Genomic DNA, 19,158 nt, shown 5'->3' with positions numbered 1-19,158 from the left:
TTTAAAGTATGTCATTTTGGTCCTTGTTTTGGAAGGAAGTAGTCGCAAGAAGCCCTAGTGGCAAGATCATGATTTTTGGGAGAAGGAGTTGTACAATGAGCGTACATGTGAGTACGCTAAGCTGTAACGCCCGCAGATCCGGGCTAGTCAATTTAGAGGCAATAAGGGTCAAAAATGACTTTTTGACAAAAGATTATTTAGAATGAATAGTCTTAACCAAGTTTTATAATATGTCACAAGGTTTCCGTACATATAAAGAACGCCGAAATCCGAGTTATAACGAAGAAGTTATGGCCCGCCGAAGTTTTACGGCAAAACCGGTACGCCGGAAGACGTAAATAGTGAATTTACGATAGAAGACTTTTTAGCCTTATCAATCTAAACAAAAGTCGTAGAATATGTTAAACTAAGAGCGTCGATAAAAAGAACGCCCAAATCTGACTTCGTATGAGGAAGTTATGATTTTTCTAAGATTCGGCTTAGCAGTGTACAGCCCGAAACTCGAATTTTAGTTCGAGCGGTTTTTGGCTTACGTGAAATAAATGAGAGTTGAAGATCTCATTAATAGGAACTCAACGGTAAAAAGACAGACGAAAACGGAGTCCGTATGAAGGAGTTACGAATTCTTCGCGGTCATTTAACAGTCTAAACGCCTCGTACTGTTAAATTTAAGATCGGTCGAGAATTAGCCGACGGAGTCAAAATGAAAGTTGTAGATATTATTTTTACCTACGCGTGGATATAAAGAACGTCAAAAACGGAGGTTTTATGTGAAAGTTACGGATTTTAGAAGTCGGAAGTGTGTTGTGCGAAAATGGGTGATGTGGCACAATCTTGGCCATTGCTTTCTCTCCAAGTCTTGCCACTAGATGGTGACATGTGGCACCAAGTTCAGCCATTTTCACCCTATAAATACCACCTCTCCCACCCTCATTTTCTTCACACCTTTCCCATTCTTTCTTCTCTTTACTCTCTCTCTAGAACCTCTCTCTAGCCCCGAAATCCCCCGAAAAGCCTAGGGAACCTCCCTAGCACAAGGCGGAAGCCCCGGAGTACTCGACGGCCCCGAGAAGAAGATCTTTTCGGCTCGGAAACGCTGCTCCAAGCAAAGCCTGGTTTTCTATAAAACCCGCTGTAAGTGAGCTACGCCTACGCTATTTTTAATATAGTTTTTATTTAATTATATTAACGTTATTAAGAACATATAATAAATACTTGGGCTATTATTATGGGTTATATAAGTATTTTTTTTAACGCTTATATAATAGTAATAATAGTTAGACTATTAATTAGTCTCGGCAAATAATAGACTAAAATCTATTGGTGATAATACTAGGTTTCGTCGAAGGAAATTATTTTAAAGTAAACGAAGCGCTGTCCGAGTACCGAGTCACCACCTTCTCAGGTGAGTGCATAGTCCCTTTCATCTTACACATAGATATGAAGTATTTTATATAAACTACGTGCTATGTGTGCATATTATCTGAATACTTGCTGTCTATGCTGGATGAACGTTTTATACATGTTTTAAAGGATTTAAACTGTATACGTATTTTATATACACGAATATGTTGGGTATGATGATGGGTAGATGAATGATGAGAGATAGAAGATGACGTGAGTATACATTGGCAGCTATAGACTTAGTGCCTATGGGACAAACACCGGTAGCTATGGACTTAGTACCTGTTAAACGTTGGTAGCTATGGATTTAGTACCTGTTGGGAATTGGTAGCTATAGACTTAGTACCTATTAGTTAGACACTGGTAGCTATGGATTTAGTACCTGTAGGAATTGGTAGCTATGGACTTAGTACCTGTTGAGCACTGGTAGCTATGGATTTAGTACCTGATGAATAGACTATAGCAGCTATGGAATTAGTGCTTTACGAACGAATATCGGCAGCTATGGATTTAGTGCCAGTCCTATAACCCTGGAAGTAAGGGAATTTGGAATAACGAATGCAGAATAGATGACTCTTAGGAGTAAAGAAGATAACGGGGATGGGTAATTGGGTTAATTGTTTGATGATTGAACATAACAATTATATTATTGTGGGTTGAAAACCCTATGTACTCACCAGGTTTCCCAACCTGACCCACTCAGTTTATTTACATCACAGGTGGCGATATGAAGTGACATTACATTGAGAGATTTAAAGAGATGTAGATCACTAGTGTAAATAATTGTAAGTTCTGTTTATGCTTATGTTTCTGTATTAACGATGACATCCCAAACGTTTTAAGATGAATAAAAATACGTTTCTTCGAAAATGTTTTAATAACGTATTTATCGTGTTTTTCTGGGAACAAATTCCGCAACCTTTTTATAAAATGAAGTACTCTGATTTTTATAAAGCATAAACAAAATCGGTCTTTTCTGGCCGTGATTTTGGGGATGTCACAGTTGGTATCAGAGCATTAGTTTAAGCGAACTAGGAATATGGATTTATTTCTAGACTTAAACTTAGAATGCTAAGTGATTATTGTGAGGTGTGAGCACTAGCTTATTTTAGGAATTATGCCTAAAATGCTTTTATGTGCTAAATACTTGTGCCTGATATGCTGTTAGTTGTTCGGATCTATGGTCTGTTGCCGACCGGATCTGGAAACCTTATGTGTTTAGGATTCTAAACGTACGACTACGATATTAGAACTAGCATATAAAAGTTTCGGTGTGATAAGGATGATTTAACCGTCAATCCTAAGTAAAGATCTAGATTCACCTTATTCGGTGTATAGATCAAGATGGAAAGAACCCGTAGCGGAAACGTGAATGCAAATGGGAACAGAAACCAACCCCCAGTGATTGAGCAAATACCGGTGATGGAAGCCGCCGCTGAGCCAGTCACAATGGCCGGAGTGCAAGCGATGATCCAAGCGATGTTGGATCGTCAAATGGAGGAAACTAGACGTTTGCTCCAGCAAAATCGTGAGGAAGCCACTATTCAGATCGAACAGCCCGTGTTGAACGAAGGGCAGACTGAGGAAGGAAACTACAGTGGGACTGTTGGTCAAGTCAACCCACCAATAGTTTGACAAAACAATCAAGATGACGAGGTCGAGAGGAATGGATGCAAGTACAAGGATTTTCTGACTTGCAAGCCATCGACTTTCACTGGAAAGGAGGATCCGATCGGGGTCATGGATTGGATCTCGGAGATGGAGTTAGCCTTCATGACATGCGGTTGTAGAGGGAAGCTACAGACCACATTTGCAGTGCGTCAGTTTCGAGGAGGCGTTGTACGTTGGTGGAATACCTTGGGGAAGACTCTGAGCCCTAATGAGCCTCTGCAACTGACATGGGCAGAATTTCTGGTGCAATTCAAACGAAAATACTGCTCAGCTCAAAACCTGCTTGAGCTAGAGAACCAGTTTCTAACCCTGAAGAAGGGAAGCATGTCAATCGATGAATACACCAACAACTTCACAGAGAAGATGGAGTTCGCCTTGCGTCTTGTTCCGGATGAGCTGACGAAAATCGACAAGTACGCAAAAGGACTTCCATGGGAGTACGCGGTGCCAGTGTGTCAAGCACCTACTCTAGAGGCAGCTATTTGGGCTGCCAAGTCTGTCGAAGATATGATCAAGGGAAGAGCCTCCAGCAAGATGGAGGTTGGCGAGAAGAGAAAGTTTGAAGGATCTTCAAGGTCCAGCGAGAAGAGAAAATTCTCGAAGTTTGAAGAAGGAACGCAATGGTGTGACAAGTGTAGAAAGAAGCACATCGGGAAATGCTCTAAATATACGACATGCTTTAAATGCAGGAAGACTGGTCATTACGCCAGCGAATGCAAAACCAAGAGAGAAGTCTGCTTTAAGTGTGGAGAAGGACACTTCAAACAAGACGGCCCAAAGAGAGAAGGGGCTACAAAGCCAAATGTGCCACCAAAGCCAAAGGCGAGAGCATTTCAAATGATCCTTGACGAAGCAGATGACAATGCAAGGATTCAAGAGTGAAGGCTTGACATCCGAGGATCGAGTTATGGAGTAATCGTGTAGATAGTACCTCACGATGTAGCCCGTTAGAGGCATAGTCTAGGGTAAAGTTGAACACCTATGTAACAGTTTCAAGAAATAATATAAAACCTTTGTTTTGTTATCTGATGTGTTAAGTTGTTGTATGGTGACTTGGAAAAACTGCGGGACAATACTTGGGACGAGTATGAGTAGGTGTGAATGGTAGTAGAGGCCTATACTACCGGAAGCACAGGACTCACACTTGGATCAGGGAAAGTCACAAGGTTACCAAGAAGCCAGTAATTCATTTCGTTTTATTCAAGTATGTCGTTACCATTGTTTCGGTAATGACTAAGAAGATTGTTGTTATCCCGACCCTAGTGGTCATATCACCTTGAGTCTGACTACGATGAGTAGGTTACGTGGTTCAGAGAACCAAGTTTGATATAGCGTCCGACTTAAACCAAACGATTAAAAATCAAAGCGATCAATAGAAGTATCGCGCTCGTTGGTAGCTAGAAATGCTACATGTTAAAGTATGATTATATCACATTAGAACATGAAGGAAGGCTTAGTCTGTTTTACAATTTAAGAGACCTGAGTCTAAACATACATCACATGATGATAGGTCATAATTTGAAGTCTAATATGAGGTAGAGAGCAGGTGCACGATCAAGTACTGCTTACAGTCAATAAGTCTAAGAGATAGACTTGAAGGAATAAAGAAGTTATAATTATTACCTAGGATGAAGAGATGACGTATGGAGTCATTATACGATCCTTGTTTCGTTGATGATTCCGGGACGTAATCATCCTAAGGGGGAGATAATTGTAACGCCCGCAGATCCGGGCTAGTCAATTTAGAGGCAATAAGGGTCAAAAATGACTTTTTGACAAAAGATTATTTAGAATGAATAGTCTTAACCAAGTTTTATAATATGTCACAAGGTTTCCGTACATATAAAGAACGCCGAAATCCGAGTTATAACGAAGAAGTTATGGCCCGCCGAAGTTTTACGGCAAAACCGGTACGCCGGAAGACGTAAATAGTGAATTTACGATAGAAGACTTTTTAGCCTTATCAATCTAAACAAAAGTCGTAGAATATGTTAAACTAAGAGCGTCGATAAAAAGAACGCCCAAATCTGACTTCGTATGAGGAAGTTATGATTTTTCTAAGATTCGGCTTAGCAGTGTACAGCCCGAAACTCGAATTTTAGTTCGAGCGGTTTTTGGCTTACGTGAAATAAATGAGAGTTGAAGATCTCATTAATAGGAACTCAACGGTAAAAAGACAGACGAAAACGGAGTCCGTATGAAGGAGTTACGAATTCTTCGCGGTCATTTAACAGTCTAAACGCCTCGTACTGTTAAATTTAAGATCGGTCGAGAATTAGCCGACGGAGTCAAAATGAAAGTTGTAGATATTATTTTTACCTACGCGTGGATATAAAGAACGTCAAAAACGGAGGTTTTATGTGAAAGTTACGGATTTTAGAAGTCGGAAGTGTGTTGTGCGAAAATGGGTGATGTGGCACAATCTTGGCCATTGCTTTCTCTCCAAGTCTTGCCACTAGATGGTGACATGTGGCACCAAGTTCAGCCATTTTCACCCTATAAATACCACCTCTCCCACCCTCATTTTCTTCACACCTTTCCCATTCTTTCTTCTCTTTACTCTCTCTCTAGAACCTCTCTCTAGCCCCGAAATCCCCCGAAAAGCCTAGGGAACCTCCCTAGCACAAGGCGGAAGCCCTGGAGTACTCGACGGCCCCGAGAAGAAGATCTTTTCGGCTCGGAAACGCTGCTCCAAGCAAAGCCTGGTTTTCTATAAAACCCGCTGTAAGTGAGCTACGCCTACGCTATTTTTAATATAGTTTTTATTTAATTATATTAACGTTATTAAGAACATATAATAAATACTTGGGCTATTATTATGGGTTATATAAGTATTTTTTTTAACGCTTATATAATAGTAATAATAGTTAGACTATTAATTAGTCTCGGCAAATAATAGACTAAAATCTATTGGTGATAATACTAGGTTTCGTCGAAGGAAATTATTTTAAAGTAAACGAAGCGCTGTCCGAGTACCGAGTCACCACCTTCTCAGGTGAGTGCATAGTCCCTTTCATCTTACACATAGATATGAAGTATTTTATATAAACTACGTGCTATGTGTGCATATTATCTGAATACTTGCTGTCTATGCTGGATGAACGTTTTATACATGTTTTAAAGGATTTAAACTGTATACGTATTTTATATACACGAATATGTTGGGTATGATGATGGGTAGATGAATGATGAGAGATAGAAGATGACGTGAGTATACATTGGCAGCTACAGACTTAGTGCCTATGGGACAAACACCGGTAGCTATGGACTTAGTACCTGTTAAACGTTGGTAGCTATGGATTTAGTACCTGTTGGGAATTGGTAGCTATAGACTTAGTACCTATTAGTTAGACACTGGTAGCTATGGATTTAGTACCTGTAGGAATTGGTAGCTATGGACTTAGTACCTGTTGAGCACTGGTAGCTATGGATTTAGTACCTGATGAATAGACTATAGCAGCTATGGAATTAGTGCTTTACGAACGAATATCGGCAGCTATGGATTTAGTGCCAGTCCTATAACCCTGGAAGTAAGGGAATTTGGAATAACGAATGCAGAATAGATGACTCTTAGGAGTAAAGAAGATAACGGGGATGGGTAATTGGGTTAATTGTTTGATGATTGAACATAACAATTATATTATTGTGGGTTGAAAACCCTATGTACTCACCAGGTTTCCCAACCTGACCCACTCAGTTTATTTACATCACAGGTGGCGATATGAAGTGACATTACATTGAGAGATTTAAAGAGATGTAGATCACTAGTGTAAATAATTGTAAGTTCTGTTTATGCTTATGTTTCTGTATTAACGATGACATCCCAAACGTTTTAAGATGAATAAAAATACGTTTCTTCGAAAATGTTTTAATAACGTATTTATCGTGTTTTTCTGGGAACAAATTCCGCAACCTTTTTATAAAATGAAGTACTCTGATTTTTATAAAGCATAAACAAAATCGGTCTTTTCTGGCCGTGATTTTGGGGATGTCACATAAGCATACTAGGGTGTGCCATATTACGCTAGGCGTACACATATGTACGTTAGGTGTACTCATGTCTAAAAGAAACCCTAAGTTTTAGGGTTTGAGGGGTATTTAAGCATCCTTATGGTCATTTATCCTTACATTTTCTACCCCTAAAGCCTTAGAGTCGTTCTTGAAAAACCCTAACCCCCCTCCCTTTGAGTGTGATTTTGAGCCCTAAAGTGAATTCTTGGTGTTTTAAAGGAAGGAAAGGTGCATCAAGAAGCTTGGAAGCTTAAAGAAAGGATTAGATCTGGAAGTTTGGCTCTTTTCTCCATCATCTAAAGGTATAAAGTTCATACCTTTATGGTTCATTTGATAGATCTCATGTTTGGGTATTTTCATGCTTCTTTTTGGTCCCAAATGCTCCATCTTGAGCATGACATGTTCTGGATATTTTGAGTCGTCCTTTTAGACCCTTGGAGGGGTCATTGGCCATAAAAATGAGGTCCCAATGGCTAGATGTGTCTCATACTTTTGGTAGAAGGGTCTTAATGAATTAAGACATCGTATTAAGAGCTTTATGGATGTGTACAGTCATCAAGTTGGAGACTTTATGACCATAGTATGCCTCTGGACCCTAGATCTGAAGCGTGAGCTTAAGTGTTGAAGCCATTAAGCACTTATGACAAAAATGAGTTTTTGTGAGGGTACGCCTCGCATACCCAATCAGCCACCCCAATGGTGGATTGCGTAGCCTCGTGTACGTTGAGCGTACCTCTGGAGTACGCCCCGCGTATGCGGCAGTTTGGGCCTTTTTGTTTTAGGCTTCGATGTTGGGCTCGGTTTGTATTGGGCCATGTTGGGCCATCTAGATTTTATGGTTTGGGATTTTTGTCTTGTTGGACCTTCTTGGGTGAAGGAGCACATAAGGAATTGGGTCCAATTTGGAAAATTGGGCCATATTTGGGCCTTAGATGTTTATTTTGGATTTTGGGCCTTTGGTCATTTAGTTTGAGCCTTGGCTTTAGGCCAAGCTTGAGGAAGGGTAAAAAGGACTTTCATCCTAATTTGGACTCATAGTGTGAGTCAGGGGCTAGATGTTGATGAATTGTATTTGTGGTATTTGATAGCGCGTTGGTTTTAGCACATATGCAGTCAAAGATTATTTGTGGTATCAGTTGTTGATGGGGTGTTGTCTTAATGATGACGGTTTGGGAATCTGTCAGCCAACAGCCAGGGATCATTTGTATGATTCAACAGTGCGAGGTGAGTTTTCCTCACTGTACTTACGGGTCGAAGATACCAATGCCGACCCTTTGGAATGTTATCCGGGTTTATCGTATAATTGAGGGTTGTGGTGATCTATTAGAACTATATCTTGGTAGATAGGATGATGTTATGCTTAGTGATCTGTTAGATTTGCATGTTATTTGTTCTGGTTATATGTTTAGCTATGTATATGGTGCCGTAGTGTAGGTGGGTTGAGACTACACTGCTTCGTGTTGTCAGTCCACAAACCCATAAATTTTTATATCAATTTATTGTTATGATTTACTGGGCTTATATGTTTTTGGATATGTATATGTTAACATGTTGTGGGGGGTTAGGTTGAGGCGGTCCTGCTTTGTGCTGAAGGCCAATAGACCAAGAGCGTCCCGGATAGACTGAAGGCTAGTAGGGCATACCAGTCAGGCCGAAGGCCCGGAGAACGTTCCAGATTAGCTGAAGGCCCAGTGAGGCGTACCAGTCATGTTGAAGGTTCTGTAAGCATACCAGATAGACTGTAGGCCGGTGGGGCGTTCCAGTCAGACTGAAGCTCTATGGGTGTACTAAATAGACTGTATGCCGATGGGACGTTCCAATCATACTGAAGGCCTTGTATGCATGTTGTTTGTTGTTTATGTTAATTGTTGTGTTTTGGTACTTTGGGGGAACTCACTAAGATTTGTACTTATAGTTTTTTTTGGTTTATGGTTTCAAGTGTTTTAGAGATTTGTGGCATGGTGAAGGCATGACCATACACATCCTGATTTTATGTCATTGCTCTTGGGAGGCACTGATTTTCAGTAATGTTCTGAGAACACCCTTTTGTGAACATTTTATTAGTAAAAGGATCGTTTTGAAAAGTTTAAAATTGTTGAAATTTTTGGGATGTTGCGGTCACAACTCATAAGGTCAAAGCAATATTCGATAGCTGAAAACATGACATAAAACAAGTAGAGGTGGATTTTGTCAAATTATTTAGGTTAATTAGCGATTTTTTACTACCCTTTTGTGATATTATCTTTAAGTCTCATTGTTTTTTCTTATTGTGGGAATGTAGTTACTATATAATCTTGACGAAAAGCTAATAGATTAGATGATGAGGTGAATATGAATGTTGGATTGTCAAGGCTCTCACTATTTTCTACTTGCAACATATGATAATGTGATTACTTGATTACTTGTGTTACTTCTTTCATGTGTTTCTTGATAGAAAAATGAATTTGGAAGGAAATTTATGATTTAATTGTTACTTCCTACAAATTATTTTAGCAATAGATCTCATGGAAAATATGGAAATTCAGAACCTAGTATTCATACAATTCGTGTTATTAGAACCTGGTATTTTGTGCTACATATGTGGAACTACTCAAATGGAAAATGTTTATACCCCAGAAAATGAGGTGTGAATGTGCTAGTGGATTGGCAAGTAATAGATTATGGTCATTAGATGATTATTCTTAAATTGGTTTAATTATTAGTGGATTTACAAGTAATAGATTGTGGTCATTTGATGATTATTCTTGAATTAGTTTAATTAATCAACTTCCGGTTGTTATTATGGTCTAATTAGCAATATTTTTCACTCCCATGTTGAAGCACATATATGATTGTATTTGTATACATTATTTTATTAATTTTTATATTGAAAAAATCTTTCCTAGTTTTACAATTATAATCTCAAGAGTATATTGTTTATATGATTTTGTATGGTGTTTATACTTTTTTATAGAAAAGTAAAATGATCATTTTTTTAAATCTTTAGAATTCAACAAAAAATAATTCAGAATGGTAAAATAATCATTTTCATAATTTGTTGGTTCCAACAAAACAATATATTAAAAATTCAAATATTTTTAAAAATTCAATAATGTCTGACCGTCATAAAGGTGTTGTTTGATTTTCTGAAGCAAAAATTCAAGAAGTCTGCGGACCACCTCTGCAACCCTCTGCAGTAGAAGAGGTGGACCAAACGGCTGCAAACTATAATAAGAAGCGTGTTTGTTTTTTTAACATATGCATACTGCTGCAGATATTAAAAAATTAAAATAAACTAATTTTATAAACCAAAAATAGCTTTTTAATACGTAAACTTTAATAATGTATAACATTTCGGTAAAAATTAATGATATTCAGTAAAAAAGAATGATATTTCAACAAAAAATAAAGATATTTTAGTAAAAAATAATGATATTTCATCAAGAAATTATCATTATTGAATATAAAAAAATGAAAAATAACTTTAATAAGAATAAACGAAAAAAAAAAACGACAAAAAAATGTAAAATAAAACTTTAATAACATATAATCAAAATTTCAGCAATAAAAAAAGAAGAAGAAGAGGTTGGAAGAGGCAGTACAAGTATTGCGCCAAACAGAGCACGCGCAGAGGTTTTTGACTCAGAAAACTTCTAAAAAACAAACAACTGCGAGATGAAAAGTGTTGCGTGTGTACTGCGCCGCGCAGCAATAAGAGGTTTGAAGAGGTTTTTTCCAATAAACAAACAGCACCAAAATCTACTAATTACTACTCATAATGCCAAAGTCAATGAGACAAACAATGATTACTTAATTTAAAAGGCAGTGCATGGTTACTCGTTATCATAAATGTTAGTTATTATAGGATAATGTTTGAATAAATATTAATATTAATATGAAAATATAGTAGAGTTAATAAAAAAATATAAAGACAATATTATATATGACAGAAATAATACAAAGCTATATCTTATATTTAATTAGCTCTAATTAAATTCTACCCATCGTTGCCAACTAGATTTCTTAAATTTAAATACGGATAAGTAATTCTGCATAAACAAATAAACAAATGTATACCTATAAATAATTAAAGAATTATCGTGATGAAGTGGAAACCCAGAAATAAGAACATAAATAAGCAAAGAATGAAAAGCTAATATCAATAATGGAGGACATAAACATTGTACTCGACAATGGCATCTCCATTGGTAGCATTCAGAAAATAAGTCTGCGCTTCAGCATACCCACGAGCAAATCGGAAAACACCACTCCCTCCGACCACCGGAAACTCTCTCAACGGCGACATAATAGGGTTCCGGCCCAATATACTCAAAGTGCTTCCATTATACCTTTCTTCATCAAACACATAGTTCTGAACCATCATAAAGCTCATGTCATTCAAATCCGCAGACGCATACATCCCTTGAGCTCTTCCCACACGAGTAGAGTTAGGTTCTGGCCCCACCGTCAAGAGGTTGTCCATCATGATCACCGCCCCAAATCCGGTGGCGGAAGTGTTGGTAATAGGGGCAGCAGCCACCCGAATGGCGGTTGCATTTGGGCCACCAACCACGTCGTGAAAGAAAAAATGGAGGCGGGTTAGGTTTTGCTTCCCACGTGGCAGCGCTGTTCGTGGCAAGCTGGTTGAGAAAGTTTGGGATTTTCCGGCGAGGAAGAGGGAGAGGAGGACAATTATGAAGGTGGTGGCGGCGGCTGTGGAAGTGGAGATGAGACTGTTTGCCATTGTATTCGATCTGTTAATTTGAGAAATGGAAAATAGTGGATTGAGATGTTTTTCCTTTGCATGGTGCTTGCGTATTTATATATACTTGAACAAGAGCGAGAAAGTCCATGGAAATTTCTGCAGAACAATTTGTCATAAAAATATTTTCTAAATACTAGTACTTCTAGATGTAAACATTTTGAATAAATCTTCAACCTTGAACTTAATTATAAAAAAACTGATTACACGTTTTTTTAATATTTTATTATGATTCTGATCAACATATATGTTTAAAAAACTGATTTTTTATACACTTATAAGCGTGGAAAATTATTATTACGATACATTCATTATTGTAAACAACATTATCTTTGCATTAATTATGCATAGAAATGTATACAATTCTTTTGTAGTGAGATTTACATGCATACAAATTTTTGCTCGTCTAATGCTTGAGTTCTGCAAACAAGTTTGTAAGCTTATATACATTTAAAAAAAAAAAAAAAAAAAAAAAACGTAAAAAAGTAAAAATAATAAATCTAGGGTCATCGTGTTTATGTTTTACTCGTCGTGGCTTAATTAATTTTGCTCGATTTGAGGAAAAAATAAGTCACATTATGATAGACTTGTAAATCGGTATATCGTATAAGTGATCAACAGTGGATTTTTATAAAATCAAAATATGATGATTTTTATAGGAAAATGTTAAAATGCTTAAACGAAAAAAAAAAACAAATATTTGGTTTTCGTTTAATAATTTGCCCTGTTTATAATAATAAATTACATTTCACAATGTTGAACGTCCAACTTTGCGACAATTTGAAACTAATTAATTGCGATCCTTCATATTTTTGATTGGTCAATAAATGTGCATGGTTTTGAAACTTGAATAGGCATCCACCACGTAAAATTGTTTGACCTTCTTCATGGTCAACGAATGTAAGGTTTTGACTTTTGCTTGGTACTTAACTTTATGGACACATTACAATGCACCAAATTAATTAATTCAAATATTAGTTGCCATATTTTTTTCTGAATATGATGCATCATTTTATGATATTAGCATCGATGAGCAAGAAGAGGATCCAAAGGCAATGATGGAATTTTGAAATATGTAGAAAAAGGAAGCAGCAAAAGATCAAGTTGCATGAGATGAGCAACTTTCCAAAGCACTTCAAGAGAAAGAAAACTTTGGCATTAAGAGTTGTTTATTATTTTGAGGATGCCAAGTTACTACAAGCTAAGACAAAAAAAAAAAAAAAAAAAAAAAAAAAAAGTTGAGATGTTGGAAAATTAATTTTATTAATTTTCAAAAACGGATTTTTTCTATTTTTAGCATAAATTTTGGATTCTAAATATAATCAAAACAAACTATTGATTATATATTCTTGTTCTTCCCTGTGATATCTTCGTTTCGATATATCACACGTTCAAAACGAATTAAAAATAAATGAGAAATTACTTGTCAAAGAAGGGAAATTGGAAGAGAAAATAAATGAGTTAAGTGGGCATTAAAATCATCCTACATTGGTGGGAGAATGAAAAGGAAGTTGGTTTATAATTACAAAGACTAGCTACATTTGTAAGACTTATTAGAACCAAGGCTCTCTCTTGCGCGCGCCCATACGGGGTGCAAATGCGATCCAAATTTGATTTCGGGCGCGAATGCACCACCGGTCGACCAGAAAAGTTCAAGGACCTTTTTGCAATTATTTTATTTTGGTTAACAGTTATAAAAACGAATTGAGAGCTATTAAATTTAATTGTGACAACTACAATTTCGTTTTAATCAGTCATAAGTGCCACCACACATTTCGTGGCCTTTTTCCAAGTTAATCTCATCTTTTAACTTTCATCTACCCAACTTACCCAACATATTTATATGTATAAAATACATATACAGTTTAAATCAAGTAAAACATTTATAAATCGTTCATCCAGTATAGATATCAGGAACACAGATAATAGACACATATAACATGTAATTTATAGTAAATATTTCGTATCTATGTGTAAGATGAAAATATTTCGTATCATTATCACTAAGTCTTAGTCTAATATTTATTGCGACTAATTATTAGTCTAGATTCATCATTAATTCAAAGTCTACTTCAAGATATATCAAGTAAGGTACAACCAGGTAGGATCATATCGGAGGTAGAGTTCGTTTGGTATGCAAAGTATACTGTTTGGAAATCCCACTTTAAACACCTCGCTAAATCCAGCCTAGACATAATCCCAGTAAGTAGATCAATCATTATAACAACTTGGAATCACTGATAAATCTTGTTTATAGGTTCATAATAACGATAATGAACTTAAACATAAGTTATACTTAAAGTACAGTAAGCATGGAGGCCTTGGGGGGTTTGGGAGAGAGTTGGATGGAATGGTGTGAGGAAAAGAGTGAAAATCGAGCTCTATTTATAGGTTGTCAGCGCCAAGTATGCGGGGCGTACTCAAAACCAACATAACTTATCAAAATTACAAAAGTAAGATAGCAAATGTGTGTTTCCGATAACTCACCTTAGTCCAAAGCTTTGCAACCTTATACTCATCTTTATTTGGAAATACACTTCTATACATAACTATAAAGGAATCATCATCCATTAATTAATCCATTAATATAGTTAGTAATATCTTAACTAAAAACATAGATTTACAGCTTCAAAGCATTCCTTATGCTAAAATATGAACATGTGAAAAAACGATGCGTGATTTCGAGTTTGTATGCAAAAGTTGTGGACAAAATAGTTTTAAGTGCACGTCTGCATGTTACACGATGCATTTTCCACGCAGTAACTTAATTTTGAGCATTCTTTCTCACTAGACCATCCTACTTTTCATATTTTCTTTTAGGTCATTTCCTTTTGTACAAATTATATAGAGTCCCAAACAAGTTTACAAGGTGTTTTTTTCTGCCTGCCCGACTCTGGATGATATGATATCCAAGGCGCGGGAGTGAGAGATTGATCTGGAGCATTTAGTGAAGAGGAAGGCGGAGCCTGGGCAGACAGTTGGGGTTTCAGTGAAGAAACCCAAGGGTTTCAACTCTAGGTCGAAGGACCAACATGACAGGAACCGATGTGGAAAATGTGGCAGGTCGCATGATGAGGTTTGCAGAGCGGGTAGTTTGGGTTGCTACAAATGTGGCAGGTCTCATGATGGGATCAGCGAAGAAACCTAAGGGTTCCCAGAATCTGCGTTACGTATACCACCTACTACATGACCTTCACCTTGTCCAACCACAAGAAGCAAGAAAACTCAACCCCGATGTAGCAAGTAACATCGCTTTCCATTGACTAACCACTCTGCTTTGGACTGTAATCCTTGAGTTGATCATAACAACAACTTCCTTCTTGAGTGTCACGACTCAGACTGGCACTACTTCGAGCAAGTTCCTTGATATCTCTGAACCAGCTAAACCTCATGAGTCTGCACCAACCAAACCCAAATTGCCATGGACACTTAGTTCCAAATTATTACCAATCTCATTATATATAATCATAATCGTCAGGTCGACATCGACGAGGATGAATGCAATTAACACTAGTGCTATACTACAATATCTACCATCCACTAGCGTCTTAGAAACCTTTTCGACCCTTCTTGATCTTCATACAGATCCTGTTCTTTAAGTAGTATGGGCCCCTACTACCTTCCACACCTATCAGTACGTGTCCCAAGAAGTGTCTCAAAGTCCTAAGTCACTACACCAAACCACTATCAATCTCTGGTACCTGTTCCACCACAAGAATACATTACTTCTCATCCTAGACTCTCTCCTTCTAGGATTCTTCTCACATATGAGCACGCACTAGAATGCTTTTATAGAAACCCTACCACTACCATATGTATCAGCACACCCAAAAGCTTAGAAAGCCATAACAAACCGCCTAGATTCCTAACTTAGACTTCCTCATTCGCAAGTGCTCGCATCAGCACACTCTAGCACTCCCCCGAGATCACTAGTAATACTCACCCCCAACCTACTATCAGCTGCAAAAGAAGCTTCTACCAATGTCAACTAACTATCTTACAAATACATTAAATGCAACAAGGATTAAATAGTCCTTCGATTGAAAGATCATGCACTACAACGGTTGGACTCAAACAAGAGTTGCGCAATAGGCCAAAACAAACATTCTAAAACTATTTAATTATTATGGCATGTAACTTAACATATTTTCTTAATAGCTAACTAACATGAACATAAATTTCACTAAGCACAAAGCAAGCAACATTCGAGCAAAAAAACCAATACGAAAAAGGCATCATAAAGATCAAGCAATTCTTGTTGGATTAAGTGTCTAAGGTCCTAACTAAATTGGTATAATGTTGATGAATAAAAGTCAAGTACTTTTTGGGTTGCCCTCATAACCGGAAAATGGCTTGGATTGATCAAAGGAGAGAGAAAGAGAGAGAGAGAGAGAGAGAGAGAGAGAGAGAGAGAGAGTGTGTGTGTGTGTGTGTGAGAGAGAGAGAGAGAGAGAGAGAATGTTTTGTTAATATATTATGTGATTAATATAATAATTAGAAATTGTTAATTTATTAGAATAATATATTAATTAGAAATATGTAATAATTGATTAATTATTAATCATAATTAATCTGGAATTAATTTGGGATTAATTGGAATTAATTAAAGGTGCAAGGGATGGATTTTAATTGTTTATAATTGAGCAAGGAAATGCAATTCCAGATTGTTCTATTAGGTGGATGGTTTTATGGAGCCTTTTAGGGTTTCAATAAGCCTTCTAATGGTTAATAAGAAAGGATTTAGATTCGGATTAAAGCTATTATTTAATCCTTTAGATCTTGCTTTGTCCCTAAGTTATCTTGGACTATAAATAGAACCCATGGGCATCTAAATTTTATGGCTCTCTCATACCCTAAGGGGGAGAATGAAATTCTCCTTCTCTCTTCCCTCTCTCCTTCAATCCTAGGGTTTCTTGCATTTGGGTGCGAACCATTAGAGGCCCGCACACTATTGGAGCTAGGTTTTCTAAAGAGACTACATGAAGAATTTGATTAGCTTGATTGGGATCTACACAAAAGGTATGTAACCCTTCTTTTAATGTGAATTTTTATTTCATCTAGGGTTTATAAGTTTTGTTGTTCAATAGTATGTTACTTCAATAGTGTTATGACTTAGATTAAAGTAGGTTGCATGTACCCTTAAGAGTATAAGGATTTTTTTTCGCATTTTTACATGTAAAACCTATTAGTGGTATCAGAACATTAGGTTGTCTAACAATTAAATGTGCATTAGTTGGACTTGAAAAAACTAAAAGAACACATAATCGACATTTTGTCGCAGCGCCATGTTGTGGGCTTCTATCTGCCACGTTAGTGGCGATCGTCTGATCTACGTTTTTTCTTCTCCTACCATGGCTTGGAGATTTATGCCACATCGTGGAGGACCTCCTATTTAGCGAATTCTTATTAGTAATAAGATATTGATTAGGATAATTACATTTATAGATATTGTTTTAATTGGATAAAATCTGAATTATTAAATTGGTAATTAAATCTCCTAATATCTAGAATCTTTGAATTATCCTCATGATTTGATTAAATTTAATTTTTTGCTTGATTAAATGAAAATGGATTAATTTTGAAATCATTAATATGATTTTTGAACATTATTTTGAATGTTTAAAATACACCCTTATACGTATATATTAAAATTTGATACTATATGTATAACATGAGTTAGTCGAATCGCTAGTACACCTCATTCACGAAGCCATATTATAAGGGAGGTATAAGGAAGCGGTCCATAAAATGACCGTCATTGGCTGTCCACTCTCAACCACCGCTCCCTTGTATGGTGGAGGGTCATTAGTTGATCGATAGGACATAACCTCATTAAAAGTATAATGATATAAAGCACTAGAACCTTTTAAAATCCCACTCTATTAACATTAGAAAAATGTGAAATTGTATGCTAATCCATCAAAACGCACATCAATATTTATGAGTCGTTAGTGGAGCGTGTGTCGTTAACTAACACACTAATTAGGGACTATAAAGTTGTTATGATGGCACAACTCGAAAATTATCATTAATTGATGAAGCGTGTGTGGTTTACCGACACATCAAATTTGAGATGATAAAAGACTTCGAGGTTGTCATGCAGGTTTGCATGGTTATTCACATCTTATTTGTGATCCTCGACATCCCAGTCACAAATCTAAGAGCATAATATGAGATTAACACATCATTTATTGTTAAAAAATCTCAATAGATCTAGGAGTTTCATTATGATTGAAATTGGTATAGTGCTTTACCTACCTACAATAGATTCGTGATGTGATTACGACATCCCTCTTCATGTTACAAATCATATTTTTGGATCCTAGCCTTAATTTAAAATTGGGTTAATAATTAAGGAATAAATCGACTTAATTAAACTTTCTCTTTTAGGTTAGATGGAATCCTCTCCCACCTCCATACTCACTTTCTAATTATATCTTCTCTTTGTTTCGCTATCGAGAATGGCTCATCGGTTATGGGATCTTCCATGATTTTGATATTGGGAAAGATTTCTATAATGAGCATATCCATCAAATCAATAATGCGTCAACTTAAGATATGTTGTTATTCCTATACAATGAAGATTTGTCAAATAAGTTCTCTTGCAACATTATGTTTATGTTCTCGATGTTCCAAAAGATTTTTTTTTGAAAATGTGAACATATGGAATGAATTTATATTTGAGTGAAATGTTGCATCAAATGGACAAACAAGAGTGATTTTAAAATCATTAAAATTTCCTAATTGCATTCTAATTGAAAAAAAAGTTTGGTATGTAATCAATTAGAGCTACATAGACAAACTCGTGAGTCTCAATGTTACTTTTGACAAGAATCTTGCTATAGATCTTATGCATGGATCTTTCATTAGTTCTTATGATAATTTCAACTTGATTTAACATACGAATAGTATGAAGAAAACATTGATGAGATTCTTAAAACTAAGAAAACTGTAAAGGAATTAGAATTCTTATCCTTTTCTAATTATTGTTTATGAATATTGGTGGAATGAATTGGAAACGTTCAAATCCTAAATGAATAGGAATGGTGTGTAATTGGATTAATTGGTGTGTCCTCTATTACACGTAACCATTATGAAGGAATGTAATTTGTGTGTCCTTTATTCTACGCAACCATTTTGAAGGAATGTAATTGGTATGTCCTCTCTTCCACGCAACTACAATTCAAAAGAGGCAAGTTGCAAGTAATGCAATGACAAGGATCATAAGAAACGAAGATTTCCTTAAGTATTTTAGGATGGTAAATTTAAATGCTTGACTCTACATCATGTACTTAAATAATCAAACTCCAATACATCCAATTTTTTAAAAC

General features: G+C 36.4%; 1 long non-coding RNA gene and 1 pseudogene across 1 annotated transcript in view; both read right to left on the bottom strand.

Moving 5' to 3' along the window:
- LOC145035852 (uncharacterized) overlaps positions 1–19,158 on the bottom strand; it is a 285,983-nt gene that overhangs the window by 256,127 nt on the left and 10,698 nt on the right. The gene's annotated exons all lie outside the window — the stretch shown is intronic.
- LOC144998075 (dirigent protein 22 pseudogene) lies at positions 11,084–11,849 on the bottom strand (annotated as a pseudogene).

The sequence above is a fragment of the Lactuca saligna genome, chromosome 1, assembly GCF_052625555.1.
Source record: "Lactuca saligna cultivar CGN05327 chromosome 1, ASM5262555v1, whole genome shotgun sequence".
NCBI classification, from domain to species: Eukaryota; Viridiplantae; Streptophyta; class Magnoliopsida; order Asterales; family Asteraceae; genus Lactuca; species Lactuca saligna.
The sequence above is the reverse complement of the archived record's forward strand: the minus strand, read 5'-3'. Positions and strand labels throughout refer to the sequence as shown.